The 22759-nt window shown below is 38.7% G+C and overlaps 1 protein-coding gene and 1 long non-coding RNA gene across 4 annotated transcripts in view; one reads left to right on the top strand and one right to left on the bottom strand.

Moving 5' to 3' along the window:
* Nucleotides 1-22759, top strand: part of LOC124263026 (heparanase-like) — a 197915-nt gene that overhangs the window by 143269 nt on the left and 31887 nt on the right. The gene's annotated exons all lie outside the window — the stretch shown is intronic.
* Nucleotides 4910-7908, bottom strand: LOC124263037. Its single transcript, XR_006894753.1, has 3 exons — nucleotides 7827-7908; nucleotides 7314-7425; nucleotides 4910-4977 (listed from the first exon to the last, which is right to left on the bottom strand). It is a non-coding gene; the product is annotated as an uncharacterized LOC124263037 (long non-coding RNA).

The raw sequence follows: 22759 nt of genomic DNA, 5'->3' as shown, positions 1-22759 counted from the left end.
TCCTTTGTCAGAGGAATATTTGAGCAGCAGCTTTGCATTTGATGGATTCCACCTCGTTCCGTTGCGGAGCACCAGGTTGAGACCAATCACCAGTTTGAAGCCAATCTTGTGAACAAACATGTTAAGATCATCCCAGGTGTTTGCTGAAAATAAGTGTTTCTAGATCAGGCATCAAATAATACATTCTTTCAGTTGTATATCTTGAATATAGAGTCAAATCACACTTGGAAGCATCTTCAATCATGACAGTTTGCATAAGATTTCGTGAGCTCAGAAATATGGAAATTCTTCAATCAAAACGTACATGTAGATTCAAGGTCTTTCTGGGGAAGGTTTGTTCTAGAAAGATGCAACAATGTTATTTTGCTGTCACGATCTGACATCAAATAATACATTCTTTCAGTTGTATATCTTGAATATATAACAGTTTAAACAAGATTATGTGAACACAGAAACAAGAAATCTGTCAGTCAAAAGGGAGACTCATAGGGAGACCTTTCGGTGAAGGTGTTTGCTAGAAGGATGGAACAATGTTTTATAGCTTTCACCTGGGAGCTGGAACTGGTCTCCAGTAGCAATGTTGTGGGTCGGGTCAAACACCATGTAGTCCAGTGACGAGCCACCGATTCTCAGATACCCTGGAGCTAAAGCTTTTCCCAGAGTCAGCAGTTTGGGAGAACTGTTAAAACAAACACGTTTTGTGTGCTTCTTGAACCATGGTAATAATCAAGCTATATTTCCTGGATCAATGTAGTCCCTACAGGCTATTCTTACCAAGATTACAAAGAAAGTCAAAAGACTCTTTATTCACAATGTGTTTTGTCCAGGTTATAAGGCCCCGGTAAAACTGTCAAAACGTCTTATGGTATTCCCTATTTATACTTGCACCATATGTTCACAGACGAATAACTGACTTTACTTCGCACCGGTTTTTTGACAAGTGCCGCTGATGGACCAGAATGCAACCGACCTGGTATCATTTCTATTTCATAATGTTCATGATACAATCCAGACTTCTACTGTGGAAAGTGTTCATGGCATTTATTTGTGGATATAAATGTATATTATCATCCGAAACCTCGATTTGCACACAAATCCGTCAACCAAGTAACAAACCAATCAGACATATTTGCCCCGATGTTTTATTACCTGACATTGTGATACTTCAGATTGGACCTCAGTTGACTGCCGGCGATGGTGACGCCAACAAACATGTCATCTATCACCTGCAACACGTGGTTAGTTTTCACCCTGATATGTTCGGTGTGTAGGGACACAGTAAACGGCAGGATCCAAGCCAGTCCAAATAAACACAAGATCATGATATCCGGGAACATTTTCACCGTTACTTCATTTTGAGATATATACCTCCTATGTTCACTTCGGTTTGGGCAAACAGCAGGTGCCACAAAGACCTGGCAATTGATAAGAAAATGTAACCACATGTATGATTTAGATGATTAAGATTATGCCTAGACTTTTGGTCAAGAACTGGGCTTGTGTGTATCGGTTTTGGTATCTTATCTTAGTTTTATTACGTAAATGTGAAACTGAGAAAAATCAAGTCCCGATAACATTTGGAAATATGTAGACACACGACCTATCCTTAATATGACGAAGATACACTTTACATTTCTGTTGTAGGTGAGTTTAAACACTTTGAAAAGTGATGACGCTGAGTCTAACAGTGCAAAATCTGCAAATAAAACTTTCCTGGACGACCGAGAATATTCTCCCATGCAAGCTTGTGTCGAGTCGACAAAGCCCATTGTCGAATATACAGAACACATGAACTCAGCTTGCACTGGGTCACAATCGACCACAAGTGGATTCTCCTTTAGCACTATTTAAACGCCTACCAAATATTTCGTCACAGCTTTTAACCAGTTAGTTTGCACATTGCTTTTGCGTGTTTGTGTTCTGTTGTCTCACTTAATTTTGTAAAAGTAACATTAATAAGCTTGTGTGTTCTAGATGCCAGTCCTTGCTACAACAGTAGACTGTAAATGCTGTAAGAACCATATTGCTCCCTCTTCCATAGCTACATGCTGTTTGCAGGCTAGTTTGTAATGTATTTGACTACATACTGACGACACATGCAAACGCCAGACAAGTATTATTCATAAACCTGCGGGCTTCCAACATGCAGTAAATCGTACTTCTACTTTTAGTCAAAGTAACCCTACATGACACCAAAGGTGATGTATCGGATGTATGGGATGTCAATATTGTACACACTGTACTACCACATTCTCATTCTGTGAGTGCAGTAAGCATGCAATGTATCCAAGCATTTCAAACTGATTTGTTATTGCGTGTGCTGTTTCTCAGGACGGGATTGATGTATTAAGATTTGTTCATTGTACATCAATAAATAACACACATTTCCAAAGATGTTTGGAGAAGTGACAATTCACTAATGATATGCATAACCGTCTCCTGTCTAGCTGACCTAAATTGATGATTACAACATGCAAAGTCTCGATTATTCTCTGAAACAAGTTTGCCTATAATGCAAAATCAAGGTGAACATATATGAACGGATTACTGAAAATCCGTAATGACACCAGGTGTTCGCCCCAAAAAGGAAGCATGTAGTTTCTGTCCCTCACTCAGACCATCTGCGTCGAATGAAAGTCTTTCTTGCCTATCCCAGCAGTACCGTCATGAGATGGCAGTCTGTAACAAATCTGGAGATCTAAATATGTTCGTGTTGCAACGCTGTCCATCAGTCAGGTTTTTTTTGGTTTTTTTGTTGTTGTTTTTTTGTCCAACTTAATGATCTACAAATGTTACCTGAAGATCATTTAATCACCACACTTTAGCCATGTATTCCATGGGCACCGAACACACAGTAGCGAAGTAAAAGCACGTGGTACTTACATTCAAACGTCAGCCCTTGCCTTCGTAGGGAGTGAAGACGTTCAATGTATGAACAAATTATTAATATGTGTTGACGATGTGGAGCTTTACTGGTGATAAGACGCGTTGGTGCAGGGAGTTGAGTTGAAGAATCATTTAGGCAACAGCTTAACTGTCGCAAAGCCATGATCTTCCTGGTCTAAGGATGCAAAAGTAACCATATTCCATATATCTTGTAAAGAGGTGATTTTAAAATTAAAATGTGTAACCCTAAGATGGGTTCGTACAATATTACTACAGTGTGAGAGCATGGACAACCCTCCTTTTGGAGCAGTTTATTCCATATTATGTGAACTTAACCTTCTAAACCTTCCAACCATTTATTCAAACACATACTGTTGTTTTTGCACAGTGTGAAGTCGTTTCAGGGATGAATATAACTGTATAATTAAATAACCCTGTCTTGTGTTTCCTGTCAATTTCACTCTGAGAAACATGAAGATTAACTGAAACTTGTAAATAATAGTTAGTAATAGAGGATGTTATCACAGTTAAGATATTCCAAAGCCACCTAACACGTCTACATTCCAAAAGACAATAATCATGGCGGTTTGCAAACATTTTATTAAAATTGCCAGATGGCTATCCGATAATGGTACCGTGGCCTTGTGATTGACATGCCGCGATGTTGGCGTCAGGGATGACGATGAAGCCGAATGAGTTTCCGGGTACTTTCATGGTCCCACTTCCTACAGATCTTGGCATCATTTGTGGTATTTGATTATTGCCTAGTTCCAGAGTGTTGCCATTGAGTTGGACTTTTCTGGAAAGAATATAAAACCTGGTTGGTCTGCTTATTCTCCTTGATCATCTGTGGATCCAACAGATGTCCTGCAACTATAACATATGTGAACAAGTTTGTCGTAGAATGATGAAACTTGTTATGGATATACAACTTCTTTTATTCTGTAAAAGGCGCTGTCGTTGTCATCACTTGCTTGACAACGGCATTTATGTCGAAACGTCGCCTTTCACAGAATACAAGAAGTTGTATATCCATAAAAATTGTCATCATTCTTCATCAACTCAACTTCTAAAATGCCCATCAAAGATGAAAGTTTGTCGTAGGTTATTTTACAGATTCCTGCGTCAAGAGCTGCTTTTGAGGCAAATGTCTCTCAACTTTATCCTCATTATTTAAACCGATTGTTCATGGCTTCGCCACTGTGGTAATTGCAACACGAACACAGTCCATAAGCTGTATATGATATACAAACGTTGACGTAAGGTTTCCCGCTGTGGTATTGCTAAATGCGTCGTAAAACCATACTCACTCACTCACTCAAGAGTTGACAGAAAACATATCATGTTAAACAAACGTTGACGTAAGGTCTCCTCCCTCCGGAGTCAGACAGAATCTGTCCATGCTATTGATGTTCAGATCCGATATAGTCAGGAGTACGGGGTCTTTATTCAAGTTGAGGGCATACACTGTGATGCTTCCAGGCTTGTAGTTGTATACGCTGAAACATGAAAAGTGATGTCAATATGTAGGATTATTAGTATTACTTTCCTTGAAACCTAGTCATTTCATTCATTTGTGAAAATATCATATGAATGACTTGTATGGGCATGACGTCATAATGATTTGAGTGACGGCATTTGTTTTGATGACGTCACACAGTTGCTAGCTATGCAGAGATGCAGATGTCACCCACGGGAATCTCACACATAGGCATTACATCTCTGTAACGTCTTAAGTCAAATTCGATATTCATGACACGTACCAATAAGACGAAAACATTCCTTCCTGAAAATCACGGACACTCAGCTGTTGTTCTGCCAGTACCTGGCATAGCTCTAAACTGATTCAAATTGCAGTGACTGTGTGTATATTTGGACTTTGATAAAATGCTTTATTTGTGATTAGTGGTAGCTTATGGCCAAACTGTTGTGTGGGAAGTGTTGACCAGGTTATGAATAGAGTTGTTACCAAACAACCCACTTGTTAAGCTTCGTACAGTGTGCATACAGTCGGATGCTGGTAGATGAGGATGGAACATCAAATACTTTGTTGCCAACAAGTCTCTTGTAAAGAAGCGTCAACCAATAGTCCTGGCAAATGAAATCATGGTGTCAGTACACGCTATTGTTTAGTGCAACCCATGCTTATCGTAAGAGGCAAATGATTAGATCGGGTGGTCAGCCTCGCTGACTTGGCTGACACATGTAATCGTATTCCAATAGTGCTGATCGATGTTCATCATGTCTGTCACTGGATAGTCTGGTCCAGATTCGGTAATTTACTACATTTCATACAGCTGGTATATCGCTGGGTGTAGCAACAACATACAGCACAAACGAACAAAACGAATATGGTTGATGTCGAGATAGTCGAAACAGGATGATCCATGAGAGACTACCTCAAAGGCCTTGGTCACTACATACGACCTTTAAGCACAAGGTACTGTTCACCGGGTGCCATTCAAATCGCCCCAGCTACAAAACGCCTCAGCCAATTTGGTCAAAATGCCCCAGATTTTTGGTCAAATCGCCCCAGGTTTGGTCAAATTGCCCCAGGGGGGTAGTCAAAATGCCCCAGTGTATTTAAAATGATTAATTATATGCCATAAATGCATAGTTTTTGTCAACTTCCATATTATGTACTTCGTATAATATTATATAATAATAGTTCTGATAGATTTTCTATTAGTAAACTGATATGAGCAAAACTAATATAAACACTATAATACCAATTATTCGCATGTTATTAATGCTTTTGTAAAGAATTACAAGCATAAAGTGAAATTTTTGTATAAAATGTTTATTGGCCATAAATGCATAGTTTTTGTGAGCAAGTATTGTATAATACTTATCAAAACAATCTAGAGCTTTTGTTAATTAATCTTGTCAAAAGGTGAGGCCGTAAATGCACAGGTTTTCTCAACAAGTATCGTATAATACTTGTCAAAACAATCTAGAGCTTGTGTTAATTAAACTTGTCAAAAGGTGAGGCCGTGAATGCAGAGGTTTTCTCAACACGTATGGTTTAATGCTTATCAAAACAATCTAGAGCTTTTGTTAATTAATCTTGTCAAAATGTGTGGATAAAACAGGCTATTAAAACATGTTCACTAATTGACATTCAATGCTGTGTTTAATGTTGAGGCTCGAATGTATGAGCATTTCAGGCTATAAAAACATATTCACTAATCGACCACCACCTATCGAGATTCAAAAATGTAATTTTGAACGATTCTAATATCTACAGTCATTTTGACTTAAATTTCGGTAACAGATTTTGTCTAATCATACATTCTTGTCTCTCAACTTGAATGTAGTGACCTTAATGCGCACAAATATGAAAGATTTATATCTCCAACATCATCTTGCTCTTGTGGCGATAACTATGAAGACTCTGATCACTATTTCTTTTCATGTACTCTTTACAACGATATACGTCAAATTATGCATTTTTATACTAAAGGATTGGAAACCAACGCTGCTCCTCAATAGTAAACAAAGAACTTTTAATTTCAGTGCACTCTTTTATAAATTTAACAGGTAGATTTGATCCAAAATATTTTGTTTATATGACATATACCGTTTAACAATGATTGGCGTTATTTCTCGTTTTTGCAACATTTATATATCATTCACATTGTCCATTCATCATGACGAGTTTATTCTTCCTTCCATTGTATCCCAGAGCGGTATTCATATAAGCTTATGCTTGTTTACCAATCCGGTTCCTTTCTTTGGAAATAAATATGTTTAAATAATAAATATTATACCATACTTGTTATGATTACACAATGCCATTTGTTGACCCAAAACTATTTACAGCCAATAAACATATTCTACAAACCTTTCATTTTACTCTTGTAATTCTTTACCAAATAATTGGTACTACAGTGTTGTCTATACATGAATATTTCTTTTGCTCTTATCAGTTTACTAATAGAAAATTTATCAGAAATATTACTATATAATATTATATATTGAATATAATATGGAAGTTGACAAAAACTGTGCATTTGTGGCATATATTTAACCAATTTAAATACATTGGGGCATTTTGACTACCCCCCTGGGCCAATTTGACCAAACCTGGGGCATTTTGACCAAATTGGCTGAGGCGTTTTGTAGCTGGGGCGATTTGACTGGCACCCCTGTTCACCTATCATGATATGGAATTCCGACATGATAAGTAAGTGAGTGAGTAAGTATTGTTTTACGCCGCTTTTACCAATATTCCAGCAATATCACGGTGGGGAACACCAGAAATGGTATTCACACATTGTACGTATGTGGGGAATCGAACCCGGGTCTTCGGCGTGACGAGCGAACACTTTAACCACTAGGCTACCTAACCGCCCCTCCGACATAATGACATTTTGTAGCTGTTAATATGACATGATAATATCTTAACGTAACATGCGTTCACGCACAGGAGTAGGGTCGCTGTTGTCATCAAGAAGTGAGTGATGCCCTCCGAAGAATGACTGGCGCATGACCCTTTTTAAACCATATTTTGCTGACACTCCCAGTTTATCAAGCCACCTAAGATTTTGAACAAAATCACTTTATAAGATTAATAATCCTTTCTTAACAAACCATGTATAGAAAAAGAAGAAAACAGTTAGACGATAATTGTGCCACAGACACCGAAGACGTCATCATCAATGGTATATCCTACCCGCGTAAACTTTTACAGAACAATGTCTTACAGTTGAATCCCAATATTTTCAACACGGTCCTGGTGTTTCTACAGAACTGAACGCATCAGTAATCACCATCTAAGAAATATCTATTAGCAATCGAATTCTAAATCTGCTTGACGTTCCCACGTTGCTTTCTACTTCTGATTACAGGCTCTTCGTATAAAGAAATCTACTCTGAGCATGAAACTGTTTGAAAAGAAAACGTTAAGCAAACACCCTTTGAATAGCTAAGATATTCACAGATTGCCTGCCACATATCTATTGCCTATGCCAGGAGTGCCGCCCCCATAGCCAGAAGAAGTTTCCCCTAGCCACGCCACCAGGCCATGATAACTTCGCACCATACCCATCACTGTTTGAACTTCGGATATAAGACGGTCCATTATAGAGTGGTCAAAAAAAGTCTTCGAGTTTCGCTGTTTTTCCATTAAAGTAGTAACTGAAAAGAATAAAATCTAACACAAACAGTCCTAACCGTATTAAGGTACACGCAACAATCAGCCAAACAAACGTTCCTTTCTATTTTTGTTTCTCTTATTGTATATATTGAAGTGTGTTACACAAAGTGATTGGTGATCTACTCATTTCGTTAACGCCATTCTCCCACTCGGCGTCCACTATAAGCATCAGTTACCATCCTGCTGCTACTATACTGAGTCAAAAAAGAAACTTCACAAAATGTAATTTGAAAAATAATGAATAATTTTACTCTGATGATACGTCTTTGTATCCGAAATGGGATCCCTATCTTTCGACTCTAGGAAAACGTTAGCAAAACCCACTCAAACACATCCATGCGTCGTGCAAATGATGTTAATGCCAAATCAGGTTTTGCACGTGCAGTCGATCACGTGATCTTCGCATCGAAGTTTTCTTCATATGCACGTGTTTGCATTGGCCTCAAGAATTGAAAAAACACTTTTAAACCACAGTTCTAACGGTACTTGAAATGTCACGATTGTCAAATGCGCAACGTGAACGTGCCGTTGGCATGTTGCAAGCCGGAAGATCAGTTATTGACGTCGCAAGAGCAATGGGATGCATACGTCGTACTGTGTATGACTTGCGAGGTCGTCTACAACCAACTGGCACCACCTCTGATCGCCCAAGGTCGGGTCGTCCACGTGTGACGTCTCGAGCAGAAGGTCTAATCGTCCTGCGTCACCTACGTGACAGATTTCTGCCGGCTACACGAACCAGGGCTGAGATGTTTAGAGGTCGACTGTCCTCACAGACATTCGAAATTGTTTGCGGGCTGCCAATCTCCATTCTCGACGTCCATATCGTGGGCATATATTGACGCCGTTTCATCAACGTCAACGTCTGCTGTGGGCCCAACGTCACCTCCGATGGACCCAGAGAGACTGGAATCGAGTCGTCTTTAGCGATGAAACCAGGTTTACCCTCAGATTCGCGGACGGCAGGCATAGAGTCTGGAGACGACGTCGTGAATGTTGTGTACAGGAAGTCGACAGATTCGGGGGCGGAAGTTGCATGGTGTGGGGTGCTTTCTGAGGGAACAACCGTTCCCGACTTCTGGTCATCCGTCGAAACCTCACAGCTGCTGCTCACCGCGACCAGGTTCTCACCCTGAACTCGTTCCTTTCATGGCGGCTCATGGCCCAGGTGTACAGTTCCAGCATGATAATGCTCGGCCGCATACCACGATGTTGACACGAAATTTCCTTCAAAACGCTGGAATCAACGTCATGGACTGGCCATCGAGGTCCCCTGACCTTATTCCAATAGAGCACGTTTGGGATGCACTTGTGAGTAGGCTTCGTGGTCTTAGGAACCAACCTCAGAATTTGCAGGAACTTGGCGCTTCCTTGCAAGAGCAATGGCGCAGAATCCCCAACCACGTGTTCACAAGCATCAGGCAGTCTATGAGTAGACGGTGTTTGGCAGTGGTGAATGCGAGGGGAGGCCATAAATGATATTGAACTGAGAAATTTCGCATTTTTATTCTTGTGACTTGACATTCTTTTTACCCATGTTTTGGAACGGCGGTGTAGCCTAATGGAACTGATTATGGCACTGTCAGTGTATCGAGTACATCACACAGATCTCAGCAATGAAATAATAACAATTTAACCATCTTACCATCTCTTGTTCTTTTATAGTGCCCTGAAGAAAGAATGTGAAGTTTCTGTTTTGACTCAGTATATATATCCATTATTCGGCTAATATGTCTTCGCTGTAATCCACGGTTGCTGCTGGAGTGAGTATGGTTTTGCGCCGCTTTTAGCAATATTCCAGCAATATCACGGCGAGGGACAAACCCGGGTCTTCAGCGGTACGAACGGATGCTTTAATTTGGCTACCCCAAGACCCGATGCTACTGGATCATCCATAATGACATGAATGATTCATTGACGTCCACGTCCCTGATACCCTGCCACCCAAGGACGATATTCACTGATGGACGGTCAGGACGTCTATGGCACTGGCTCCGCCATCGGTCAGGGACCTGGAATTGCATGATCACATTTGACAAGAGAGTATCGAGGAAGGTATCACTTGCATTTACCATATTCGTGTTTGTGGAAACCTGATGTGTGAAAAGATAAAAGCTACCGAATGGTTTAACGCCGCTTTGGATAATGAGGAACGACAGATGGGACTCAGGTTTCAGGCGTTTAAGCTGGGGCAAGGTAAATCCAAACCTCAAGGATGCACAAAGGGATTGACACACTCGTGCTCCCATGTCAGTTATTGAATGAATGCTTTAGATTTGACACAAAGGGTGAGACTAACATACCATAGTAAGCACAGAGGTGGTTCAGTTTGTTAAACAACATTCTAGCAATGGGGCAATCAGCACCATACTCCCAAGTGTAGCGTATGAAATGTGTATTTAATGCATACTTGTTTAAAAACTTGTCTTCATAACTGGCCACGTCAGGTCCGAGGATTAGACTAGACTTATAGGCCGTTCCTTGGAGGACTTGTTTCAACTCTTTGAAGTCACTTGCCAGTTGCGCTTCACTGACAGTTGTATTCCATTGTCGGTAATAAAAGTTTGGTGCTTCATGGACAAAACATACGACGGTAATTATGCATTACGAATAACAAGGGATCCTGTCTACACACACGGTATGGTACATCAAGGAGAAGGGAATTAATATACAAATTATATTCATATCATTCTTAATGTTTTAAGGGTGTTGCATTCAATGTTAGTGTGAAAGGACGCAGATAATTCAGTAGTAATACGATGTGCCCGTCTATTGTTTAACGCCCAAATATGATACGTGGCACTTATGAACGAAATTATCCAGCCTGATTACGTATCTTGTTGTTGTGGACCTGTTCTGTGCGGATTCCAAACAACTATATTTCAATTTTTTTAAATGATCTGTGATAGATGTGACATATATGTGGCTTCAAACCTACCATTTCCCAGTTTAATCCCGGCAAAAGGATACCCTTTGTCAGAGGAATATTTGAGCAACAGCTTAGCATTTGATGGGTTCCACTTTGTTCCGTCACGGAGCATTAGGTTAAGACCAATCACCAGTTTGAGTCCAATCTTTTGAACAAACATGTTGAGATCATCCCAGGTCGTTGCTGAAAATATATGTTTCAGATTTGCATGTGTGTAAAACTATATGGTTTAATATGTGTTAAAACAATGAGGCCAACCAAACAATGCATTTTGAAGCGTGGCGGATTTGAATAAAGAAATCCGTCGACAAATGTCAGGATTATTGAATTTTGGGAACGTAGTCATGTTCCTATCTAGACATATGACAGTCCTCACTAGTAATGGTCGGAAGACGGGGTTTCCAGACGTTGGCCCAGTTAATGCAACAGCATTGACAGTTTTATGGAATGATACTACATGTATTCCAAACTATTGTCCGATCTGGACTTGTTTGTATCAGCACAGTAGTCGGTAGTGGACTGAAGTAAAGTTGTTTATATTTGTTTATTGTTGTTCATTTTGGAAGATATGACTATCCTATCCAGCTATCACCTCGGAGCTGGAACTGCTGTCCAGTAGCAATGTCGTGAGTCGGGTCGAACACCATGTAGTCCCCTGATGTGCCCCCGACTCTCAGATACCCGGGTGCTAAAGCCTTTCCAAGGGCCAGCAGTTTGGGAGAGCTGTTGATAAAAACATATTTTTAGGCTCAACAAAATGCACTGGTAGTCAAATTACAGTCCTCAAGTGATTTGGAGTTTACACCCACATAGCAATAAGTTGCAGCGTTTTGGAGCAACGAGTGGGTGTATATGATCATTGAGCGGTCAATGATAAAGCTGGACAGAAACGCAATCAATGAGAAAAAACATGGCTTGACTTAAATATTGTGTACATTTCATTTGGTTTAGCTGTACACATGAATCGAAATTCTCCTCGGATTTACCATGTAACAGTCATCAAATAGCAACAAACTCTCTTCCACTGTGATTACACAATGCCATTAAGAAAGTGGTCAAATGTAACATATGTTTTATTTGGGATTACACTTTCTTAGTAAAGTACAAATTCTAGTACTTTTTTTAGTTGAGCCCCATCCGGGATTCTAACCCACACCCTCAGAGTCAGGCACCTAATCGTCAGCACACAAAGTCAACCGCCTAACCCGCTCAGCTACCGCGACTTCCACAAAAATGGAAGTTGGACAACTGGTAGTCTAGGCTGCGGGCTTTGTGTACCCCTCTGTTAAGCGTTAATTGGCACGGCTCCCACGGATGTACCACTGATTTACCAAAGTGAACTAGGAATCGAGGAGACCAGTTGGACATCCTCATCTCTATCACATTTAGATCTTTGCATAAGATTCTTTGTGACAAAACACTCTAAAGAAGACTCAAGGTGTGTAAAGAAAGTGATTCTTGTGTATTTGTTTTGCTGTGGATATGTAACCGATCTATTTGGATCTATAACCTATTTATCTGGATCCATAACCTATCTATGTGGATCCATAACCTATCAATATGGATCCATAACCTATCTATGTGGATCCATAACCTATCTATGTGGATCCATAACCTATCTATGTGGATCCATAACCTATCTATGTGGATCCATAACCTATCTATATGGAACCATAACCTATCAATATGGATGCATAACTTATCTATGTGGATCCATAACCTATCAATATGGATCCATAACCTATCTATGTGGATCCATAACCTATCTAAGTGGATCCATAACCTATCTATGTGGATCCATATCCTATCTATATGGAACCATAACCTATCAATATGGATGCATAACTTATCTATGTGGATCCATAACCTATCAATATGGATCCATAACCTATCTATGTGGATCCATAACCTATCAACATGGATCCATAACCTATCAACATGGATCGATAACCTATCTATGTGGATCCAGAACCTATCTATGTGGATCCATAACCTATCTTTGTGGATCTATAAGCTATCTATGTGGATCTATAACCTATCTATGTGGATCCATAACCTATTTATGGGGCCCATAACCTATCTATGTGGACCCATAACCTAACATGTGGATCCATAAACTATCTATATAGATCGATAACCTATCTGTATGGATGCATATCCTATCTATGTGGATCCATAACCTATCTATGTGGATCCATAACCTATCTATATGGATCCATAACCTATCTATATGGATCCAAAACCTATCTATATGGATCCATAACCTCTCAATGTTAATATATAACCTATCTATATGGATCTATTACCTGTATATGTTATCCATAACCTATCTATGTGGATCCATAACCTTCCATGTGGTTCTATAACCTATATATGTGAATCCATAACCTATCTATGTGGATCCACAATCTATCTCTGTGGGTCTATAACCTATCTATATGGATCCATAACTTATCTATGTGGATCCATAACCTATCTATGTGGATCCATAACCTATATATATGGATCCATAACCTATCTATGTGGATCTATAACGTATATATGTGATCCATAACGTATCTATATGGATCCATAGCCCATCTATATAGATCTATTACCTATCTATATGGAACCATATCCTATCAACATGGATCCATAACCTTTCTATGTGGAACCATAACCTATCTATGTGGATCCATAACCTATCTATGTGGACCCATAACCTATCTATGTGGATCAATAACCTATCTATATGGAACCATAACCTATCTATGTGGAACCATAACCTATCTATGTGGATCCATAACTTATCTTTGTGGATCTATATGCTATCTATGTGGATCTATAACGTATCTATATGGATCCATAACCTATCTATATGGATCCATAACCTATCTATGTGGATCCATAACCTATTTATGGGGGCCCAAAACCTATCTATGTGGACCCATAACCTATCTATGTGGACCCATAACCTATCTATGTGGACCCATAACCTAATATGTGGATCCATAACCTATCTATATAGATCGATAACCTATCTGTATGGATCCATAACCTATCTATGTGGATCCATAACCTATCTATGTGGATCTATAACCTATCTATATGGATCCATAACCTCTCTATGTGAGCATATAAGCTATCTATATGGATCTATTACCTGTATATGTTATCCATAACCTATCTATGTGGTCCCATAACCTATCTATATAGATCGATAACCTATCTGTATGGATCCATAGCCTATCTATGTGGATCAATAACCTATCTATGTGGATCTATAACCTATCTATACGGATCTATTACGTATCTATGAGATCCATAACCCATCTATATGGATCTATAACCTATGTATGTGGATCCATAACCTATCTATATGGATCCATAACCTATCTATATGGATCCATAACCTCTCTATGTGAGTATATAAGCTATCTATATGGATATATTACCTGTATATGTTATCCATAACCTATCTATATGGATCCATAACCTATCTATATGGATCCGTAACCTCTCTATGTGAGTATATAAGCTATCTATATGGATCCAGAACCTATCTATGTGATCCATAACGTATCTATATGGATCCATAGCCTGTCTATATAGATCTATAACCTATCTATGTGGATCTATAACCTATCTATATGGATCCATAACCTATCTATGTGGATCTATAACCAATCTATTTGGATCCATAACCTATAAATGTGGATCCATAACCTATCGATGTGGATCCATAACCTATTGATGTGAATCTATAACCAGAATGATGACTTCGGTTTTTCCCATTTTGTCTAGCAACATTTTAACAGTTCTAACCTTTGGTGTCTAAATTTCACAACTTTAGTGTTCAGTAGACCAGTCTCTTTCAAAACAGAGTTCCAAGACCGCCAAACGTTTTAGGGTAGGCGTGTAGAGAAGGTCATAAAATTTCACATATAACTGACAAAAATTATGTTAGTCATCGCATTTTGTCGCATTTTGTTAATATGGATTCTATTGACCCTAAATATATGTTCCATCATTTCCACCTATCAACAGGAACTTGCCTACAACCCCATCTATCAAGTAACGTAATCTATGTAACAAAATGAACAGACATGTTTGCACAGATGTTATGCCTACCTTACATTGTGAAACTTCAGATTGTACCTCAGCCGACCGCTGTCAATGTTAACCCCGACAAACATGTCATCTATCACATGCAACACGTGGTTACTTTTTACTCTGATATGTTCGGTGTGCAGGGACACAGTAAACGGCTGTATCCAAGCCAGTCCAAATAAACACAAGAAGATCATATCCATGGTCATGTTAACTGTTTCCCTGTTGTAGGAGGGTAAAGTGCCCTTGCTCTGTGGTGCCGAAAGATAGCAGGTGCTACCAAGCCTTGGCAATAGATAAGGCAGTCAAGATGCGTGTGTTTCACAACTTGCATGAATTCTAATGCATATATGTATTTCAATGCCTTCTAGTGTTTTATTTGCTATCTAACTACCACCTAGATATCATGTTTCTTAGTTTCAAGGATCGGCTTTATTAATGCCAAGTTTGACTTCCTGTTTGTATTACCATGTCAGCTTTAAAATAGAAACCTATTTTCTAAACACATGCCATGCACCTTTGGATTTTATTTCAAAATACAGCCTGATAGCATGTTGTATATTGGAATAAACAAGCACTTTAAACAGATAAGATCAAGACAAATTTGTAAATAATAGAAATGAAAGCTACACAACCCTATCAATTTCTATACAGGTAATAAGTTGGGAGGTAATATAATGATCGGTTAGTGAAAAGGGCACCTGCAAAAATAACTGTCCTGAACATGGTCAGATCTGTCTTAAGGGTTGGCCATAAAGACACATGGAAAGATGGTATGTTTCAGAAAGAGACAGTGTTCACGTAGATATGCTTCCTGTCCATGTCCCTGAAGTGACTGTTTTCCTCTGTGTAACATGACAAACTATTACACATGGATCTGCAGAATAATATCACATGTGTTCCGCACCTTGACGATATACGGGATATGACAGTCCGATGACAATGCCATTGTTTGCCTTTCATGCAATTTGAACAACATGTAATGTTCTTTAATTTTCCAAGCAACTGAGAAATATGGACGGCGTCTTGTTCGATATGAGGGGAACGCCATGATTGGAATAACTATGTCTATGCATAAATTAAATGAGGATTTGACACTTGATATGTTTTTCCTGTTGGTTCTCAGATAACCAACCTGACGGATTAGTCGAAGATTTCTCTAAATATTGGCATTGTTCATCAAAATAAATGAGGTCGTATGGACTTTTCAGTCTTTAACCTTTTGGCAACGTGTCTTTTCTTTGATTAACAAAACGGAGTTAACAATATAATCATATTCCTATGCGAAACAGGACACAAATAGTACCCATGGGGATACTGCCTACTTGTCTAGGTATTCTACTCCCAGCTTTGAACAAGACATCAGACTACTTCTTTCATCAATTGACCAGCATGTAATAATAAAGCTGTCGTACTATATCAATTATGCTCTTATTAAACGTAACAATCTGATAAAAAATGTTGTATGTCCATCGTATTTCACTACTTGTACATAATTTACTGCCTGTATCATGATTTGCTGTTTGGACCACTAATTACTACTTATTGCACCATATGTTTAATGTATATGTATAACTCCAATGTATATGGGCCGGAGGCCTTTTGTACAATAAACGTCTTTGACTTGACTGATACCATGTGTCCGTCAGTGAAATGAACTTGTGTGCATTTGCTGTAGGATTGAATACTCTATCGAAATTAAACAGATGTTCATTTATATATGCTTTTTGTTCTTATCAAGTTCGGGGAAACAAACTGCATACTTTCTTTTTGGCACTAGTTTATATAACTTGAACACAATTTTATCATTAATCACAATGACTAATGTTCACCACCTGTGATAATCCAAAGAATCTGAATAGTAATCTTCAAAGCTTGAGTCGATAAAGAAATTCATGTCAAGAAAGCAGGTCATAACAAGGTCGACACCATGAAATTACAAGGTCGACACCATGACATTACGATGTCGACACAATGGCAATACAACATCCAACAATTAAATGCTGTGGGTGCATTTAGAATCTGACGATGCTCGAAACATTCACCACCAGTGATATTCTAACAAATTTGAATAATCATCTTCAAAGCTTGAGTCGATAAAGAAGAAAACTATGTCAAGAAAACAAGACATAACAAGGTCGACACCATGACATTACAAGGACGACACCATGACATTACACGGTCCACACCATGACATTAAAGGTTCACACCATGACATTACAAGGTCCACACCATGACATTAAAGGTTCACACTAAGACATTACAAGGTCGACACTATGACATTACAATGTCGATACAACATCCAACAATTAAATAGCCACTCATGCCTGTTTGCAGCTCACACATACACTGTATTCACTGTGCTTCTAGGAAGAGACATGCATATTTGTCCCTGACAATTAGTATAACGACTTAAACGTTCAGTAAAATAAAAGTTCTTGGGGCAAACGGAACTATAATTTGATAGGAAATTTCCACCACTGTTACGAACGAGAAACCAAATTAAAATTGGGGGCAAAACGTGTCCCTGGAATCTTATTATTTTCGTTTGTTTGGAAGGAAATGTAATGGTACGACCGGTGTTTCAAACTTGGCTGATCATTTGACGGAGTGTTGACGGAGTAAGATCTATCTTGCAACAACCAAAACACTCTCTGTATGGTTACTTGGACTGTGAAGTGTCACAACCAGAAGATATTACACATTACAGACACAATATGTAGAAATAACGACACAACACAGTCTATATGAAACCATCTCAGATAACACATAGAGATCACACATAAATACAGATTAAGTGTGACATACCTTCACTTTAGAACCCTGAGACAATGAAGGTAACACTGTCAGCTCTAACATTGGTCACTATCTTCATATCCCACACGTCAACCAGAGGAGTCAATGTCACCGTCACAGTTATAACAGCACAAGTAGTTTCATTTATTGATGAATTATTCATTGGCGTCACTCTGGACGCCCATCTCCTGCCCACCCCGCAGCACTGGGGAGGATTAGACTTTAAGTAAGTAGGTCAAGGTGACCTGCAAAGAAGTCAACAGATGTTGACGATTCTTTTCGTAAGTTAATTATTAAAATTCTGGACACGCGTATACTCGTGTATATGGGCACGTCCCATTTACAATCTTGTTTATGCGAACAATTGAAAAACAGACATGGGATATTAATCACGCTTCGTGATGATTTAAATCAACAAATTCATATTTTTGCATTCTAGTATCAGTTTCAGAACTAATAATTCATAGTCGTATTCGTTCACACATTCAAAAAGTATTATACAAAATGACATCAACCAAGCCACCAACCTTCAGATTAATTCCACTAATTGACACTTTGTTAAACTTTTAAAGATATGGTGTATATCAACTCTTTGTTTCTGCCTCGACGTGGATAGGGGTGAACGTGCTTATTCACTTATTTATGAACGTATTATATTGTTATATCCCATGTGCTCCAGCTCTCCGAAAGTTCAGGCCCTGGCTAAAGGTTTGGCTCCATGCTATCTGAGGATTGGAGGAACTGCTGGTGATGGCCTGACCTTTGACCCTACAGGTCATGGCACAGCAGATGTCAATCATACATTTACAGGTGCGTGTATCTATTTGTATACGGTATAGTTGGTCATGATACAGAAATTTGTAAGTATACATAAATAAATAAATATAAATCTGCATCTATGAATGCCTATATCAACAAGGACGTTGGAAACTATCAGGTGCATCAACTATGCCATAATGTTGTTTTACTCCACCTCTCAGAAAGTTCAGACCCTGGCTAGAGGTTTGTCCCCCATGCTATCTGAGGGTGATAGTCTGACCTTTGACCCTACAGGTCATAGCAAAGTAGACATCAACCGTTTGCATTTACAGGCGCGTAAATCTACTCATAATATATATAGTTTGTCGAGCTGTTGAACATGTGCATATCCAGGAGGCCAAAACAGTATTTGGGAATAGGATTAAAGATGCTCCTAATATTCGAACATCATAAGTATTTGGTGATCTCACTATCGTTAAGTATGTTGTGTCTGCAGGAGCTACCTGGGATGCTGTTAATACATTTGTCCGGGATGTCAACTGGAAGTTTATATTTGGTCTGAACGTACTGAAGAGGAAGGAGGGTCACTGGGATCCTACCAACGCAAAAGAACTGCTGCAATACAACAGTGAAAAGGGGTACCAACTGGCAGGCCTTGAACTTGGAAATGGTATTAAAGTAACCATATAGATGAACACATAACATTACCATCATATTTCTTTGGAATCACTCGAATTCAACATAGCGAATTAATTTACATAGTATGTCTCCAAACTTTGCAAATCTGTTTATGTTCCTTTTCATTAATTTTAGAAATTAACATATTTATGTAAACAAACAAATTCAGGGATACAAGCCATTCAGCATTTTTTCAAAAAGAATAGAATTCAAAAGTGATAACTGGATTAAAGACAATGTGCTAAAATGATGAATTTGAACATTTTTACGAAAATGATATACTCACTTATGTTACTAATATCGTACTCATGTTCCTTCACTAAAAAGAATTTGTTCCAAATTTCAATTTCAACAATAATGCATAACTTAAGAATATCATTTCATGTAATGTCTAGAACAATATATTCTAAAAAGTGTTAATTGTCACAGAACCTGACATATTCCAAGGGCAATATAACATCACTGTGAATGCCAGTCAGTTGGGTATGGACTTCTACAACTTCAAGAAGTTGCTCAGAACGACACCAGGATATGCGGTAACACCAGTAATTGGACCTGATGTGGCGTCTGTAATGGGACATAGAACACAGTTTTTTGCTGAGTGAGTGCTTTCATCTGGCAGTTGAGTCCATGAACGTACCAACAAACATTGGACATACGTGGAGCATCAGTCAAATCACCATTGAAAATCATTGACGCAAGAGTTAACCTCAACTTACATTTGTAAGCTAGTTGTCACCTTTGTTACGTTTGTAACTGCGGATTCGTCGCTTGATGACGGACTTAACAATGTGGAGTTTGACACAAGAGCTAACCTCAGCATACATTAGTAAACAGTCCCGTACGGATTCGTCAGTTGGTGTTTGATCTTAAGAATGTGGAGTTTGATTAATGGTTTGCAGTTATCTAAATGAACAGTCGTTATGAACAAATGACCCATTACCGCGCTTCACACTCACAATTTAACTCCACCTTGTTTCTAGTTTCTTCACAGCAGGCGGGGACAAAGCCGTAGACAGGATAACTTTTCACCAGTAGGTTGATTTTGGTATCTATGATATGTTCTAAACTGCTCAATTCTTTACTGTGGACTTTTAAGAAAAGCCTACGAAACCTGTTTTGATATTTCATTTTAAGTAATGGTTGGAAAACATTTCGTCGCCTGACAAAATTAGAGTTAGTATGCTCAGGGTAGGTTTTAGAGCATAATCTATTAAACTAGCAACTTTTTACAGTGCTATCTAGCTTTAAAAGCGATTTTTCAAACACAAACATTGTTCTATCTCCATGAAAATCACCTGTTGTTAATTTTCGAGTGTTCTTAGTTGTCAATTGACCAATGAAGAAGCGCAATTTGATCACGTGACATTTAGATTTACCAATTTTGAAGTAATTGTCATCATGGAAATGGAACATTTTAACTCTGTTCTTATTTCTTCTTTATTTAATTAAATATAGTCCTTATGAAAGTAAAACAGGTTTAAACGACAAACATACAACCTGGTAATAAATCAATAACAATCAAATATCGATATAAAAATATTAAAGCTGAGTTTTAGCTGTGTTTTTGACACTTAGAACACTTTGGTTTTGAGAAAAATCACGATTTTCTTTGGTCAAGTGTTCTATCTCCAATCATTTTCCACGAGTTTCTTATTTATTTCAATAGTTTGAGCATATTATTTGATATTTTCCTATACTGATTAATATGTCACATGCATGTGCAAAATTTGAAAGAATTCCATTGAAAAGTTTAGAAGATACTGTTGTCCTAAACTTCAAGATAGAATTTTTCGAAAACAGGTTTTTGTGACTTAGTACACTCTGGTTTTCAGGCGACGATTTGTAGTCCCTGAAAGGTTTTGATCTGTATCTTTTGAATACACTTTGGAATGTAATACCTGAAACATCACCACACTTTAATCTATGAGAATTCACATCTGCTCCTTCACGCGTGAAATATAAAACCTATTTCATCAATCTTTGAATTTCATCTTCACATGTGTCACATGATGGAATAATATGCGGCTAAATAATGTTATTATGTGTTTGTGATATTTACAACCATAAAAGGTGGATGAAACATTGCTATCAAGCCTACCCTTGTTTCGAACAGATACTACACCAATGGGCATACTGCACAGCTCTCTAATTTTACCGATTCCAAGTTGATGGACTACCTGGTCAGTATTATAGAGACAGGGCTGAATGTGTCAAGACGCACCAACCCACTTACCCCAGTCTGGCTGGGAGAGACATCCTCTTGTTATGGTGGCGGTGCCCCGGGAATCTCCGACAGATACGTCGCTGGGTTTCTGTACGTAAGACAGCAGCATATAGTAAACATTGTCCACATCGTACTTTAATCACCTATACTCGCATAATAATGAACGGCGTCCGTTCGTAATAATTCTTTCCTTTATGATATTTAGGAATCAATGATAAGATTTGACTTTAAATGTAAGCACTTTTGCAAAGTACTAGTAACGGAATAGACGTGTGAGTGTGAAAATGGAATATCTACACCGCCTTTTGAAAGTGTACACTGTCCAGGTGGCTGGACAAGCTTGGTATTGCTGCTAGAATGGGGCTGAAAGCAGTTCTCAGACAGGATTTCTACGCTGGAAGCTATGCACTGATTGACACTTACACCTTTGATCCATTGCCTGTATGTATAGAGAATACCTGTTTCCTTTTTCTTTATGGATTCTATTGCAATATGCCTTTTTGTGGATTTTCAGTCATCATACAAATCTCTGATTTTACTGATTTTGAGCTGATATGTTAGCTATACAGCAAAGGATATGGAAGCATCAAAACGCACCAAGCCCACAGATATGTTGCATCAATATGTAACAACCACTTGTCCTTTTTACCCCTTGAAAACATTGATGTCTTTGCGGGCATTTGCTGTGATGACAGAAGCACATTATCATAACGTCAAACCACTGTTCCATTGCAACTTCACTGACTATGTTGTTCACGCATGAAATATATTAAGCACTGAAAGAAATTTCAATCTGGGGGTGAAGTTTTCAAGATGTCTCAACTCTGTAACTGATTTTGTATGCAATGCAGTTGAATAAGCAAGCGTATGAAAACTTACCATCAAACCTAACAACAAAATAAGTTCTGTAACATATTATTTCATTTCCATACATTAGTAGTATGGTGACCGCACATTTCCGAGGTGACGTAACGTGACGCAACCTCGAAAATATACGGCCACACTGACGTCATACACGTATGACGTCACGACGATAGGTCCCGTGACGTCACGACCTACAAACGAAGGTAGTGACGTCACTTGATGGTGACGCAACCTCGAAAATATACTACCACACTGACGTCATACACGTATGACGTCACGACGATAGGTCCCGTGACGTCACGATCTACAAACGAAGGTAGTGACGTCACTTGATGGTGACGCAACCTCGAAAATATACTACGACACTGACGTC

Source organism: Haliotis rubra, unplaced genomic scaffold (genome assembly GCF_003918875.1).
Source record: "Haliotis rubra isolate DU_JTF1 unplaced genomic scaffold, ASM391887v1 Scf866, whole genome shotgun sequence".
NCBI lineage: Eukaryota > Metazoa > Mollusca > Gastropoda > Lepetellida > Haliotidae > Haliotis > Haliotis rubra.
Note: the sequence above shows the minus strand (reverse complement) of the source record. Positions and strands in the feature narration are given on the sequence as shown.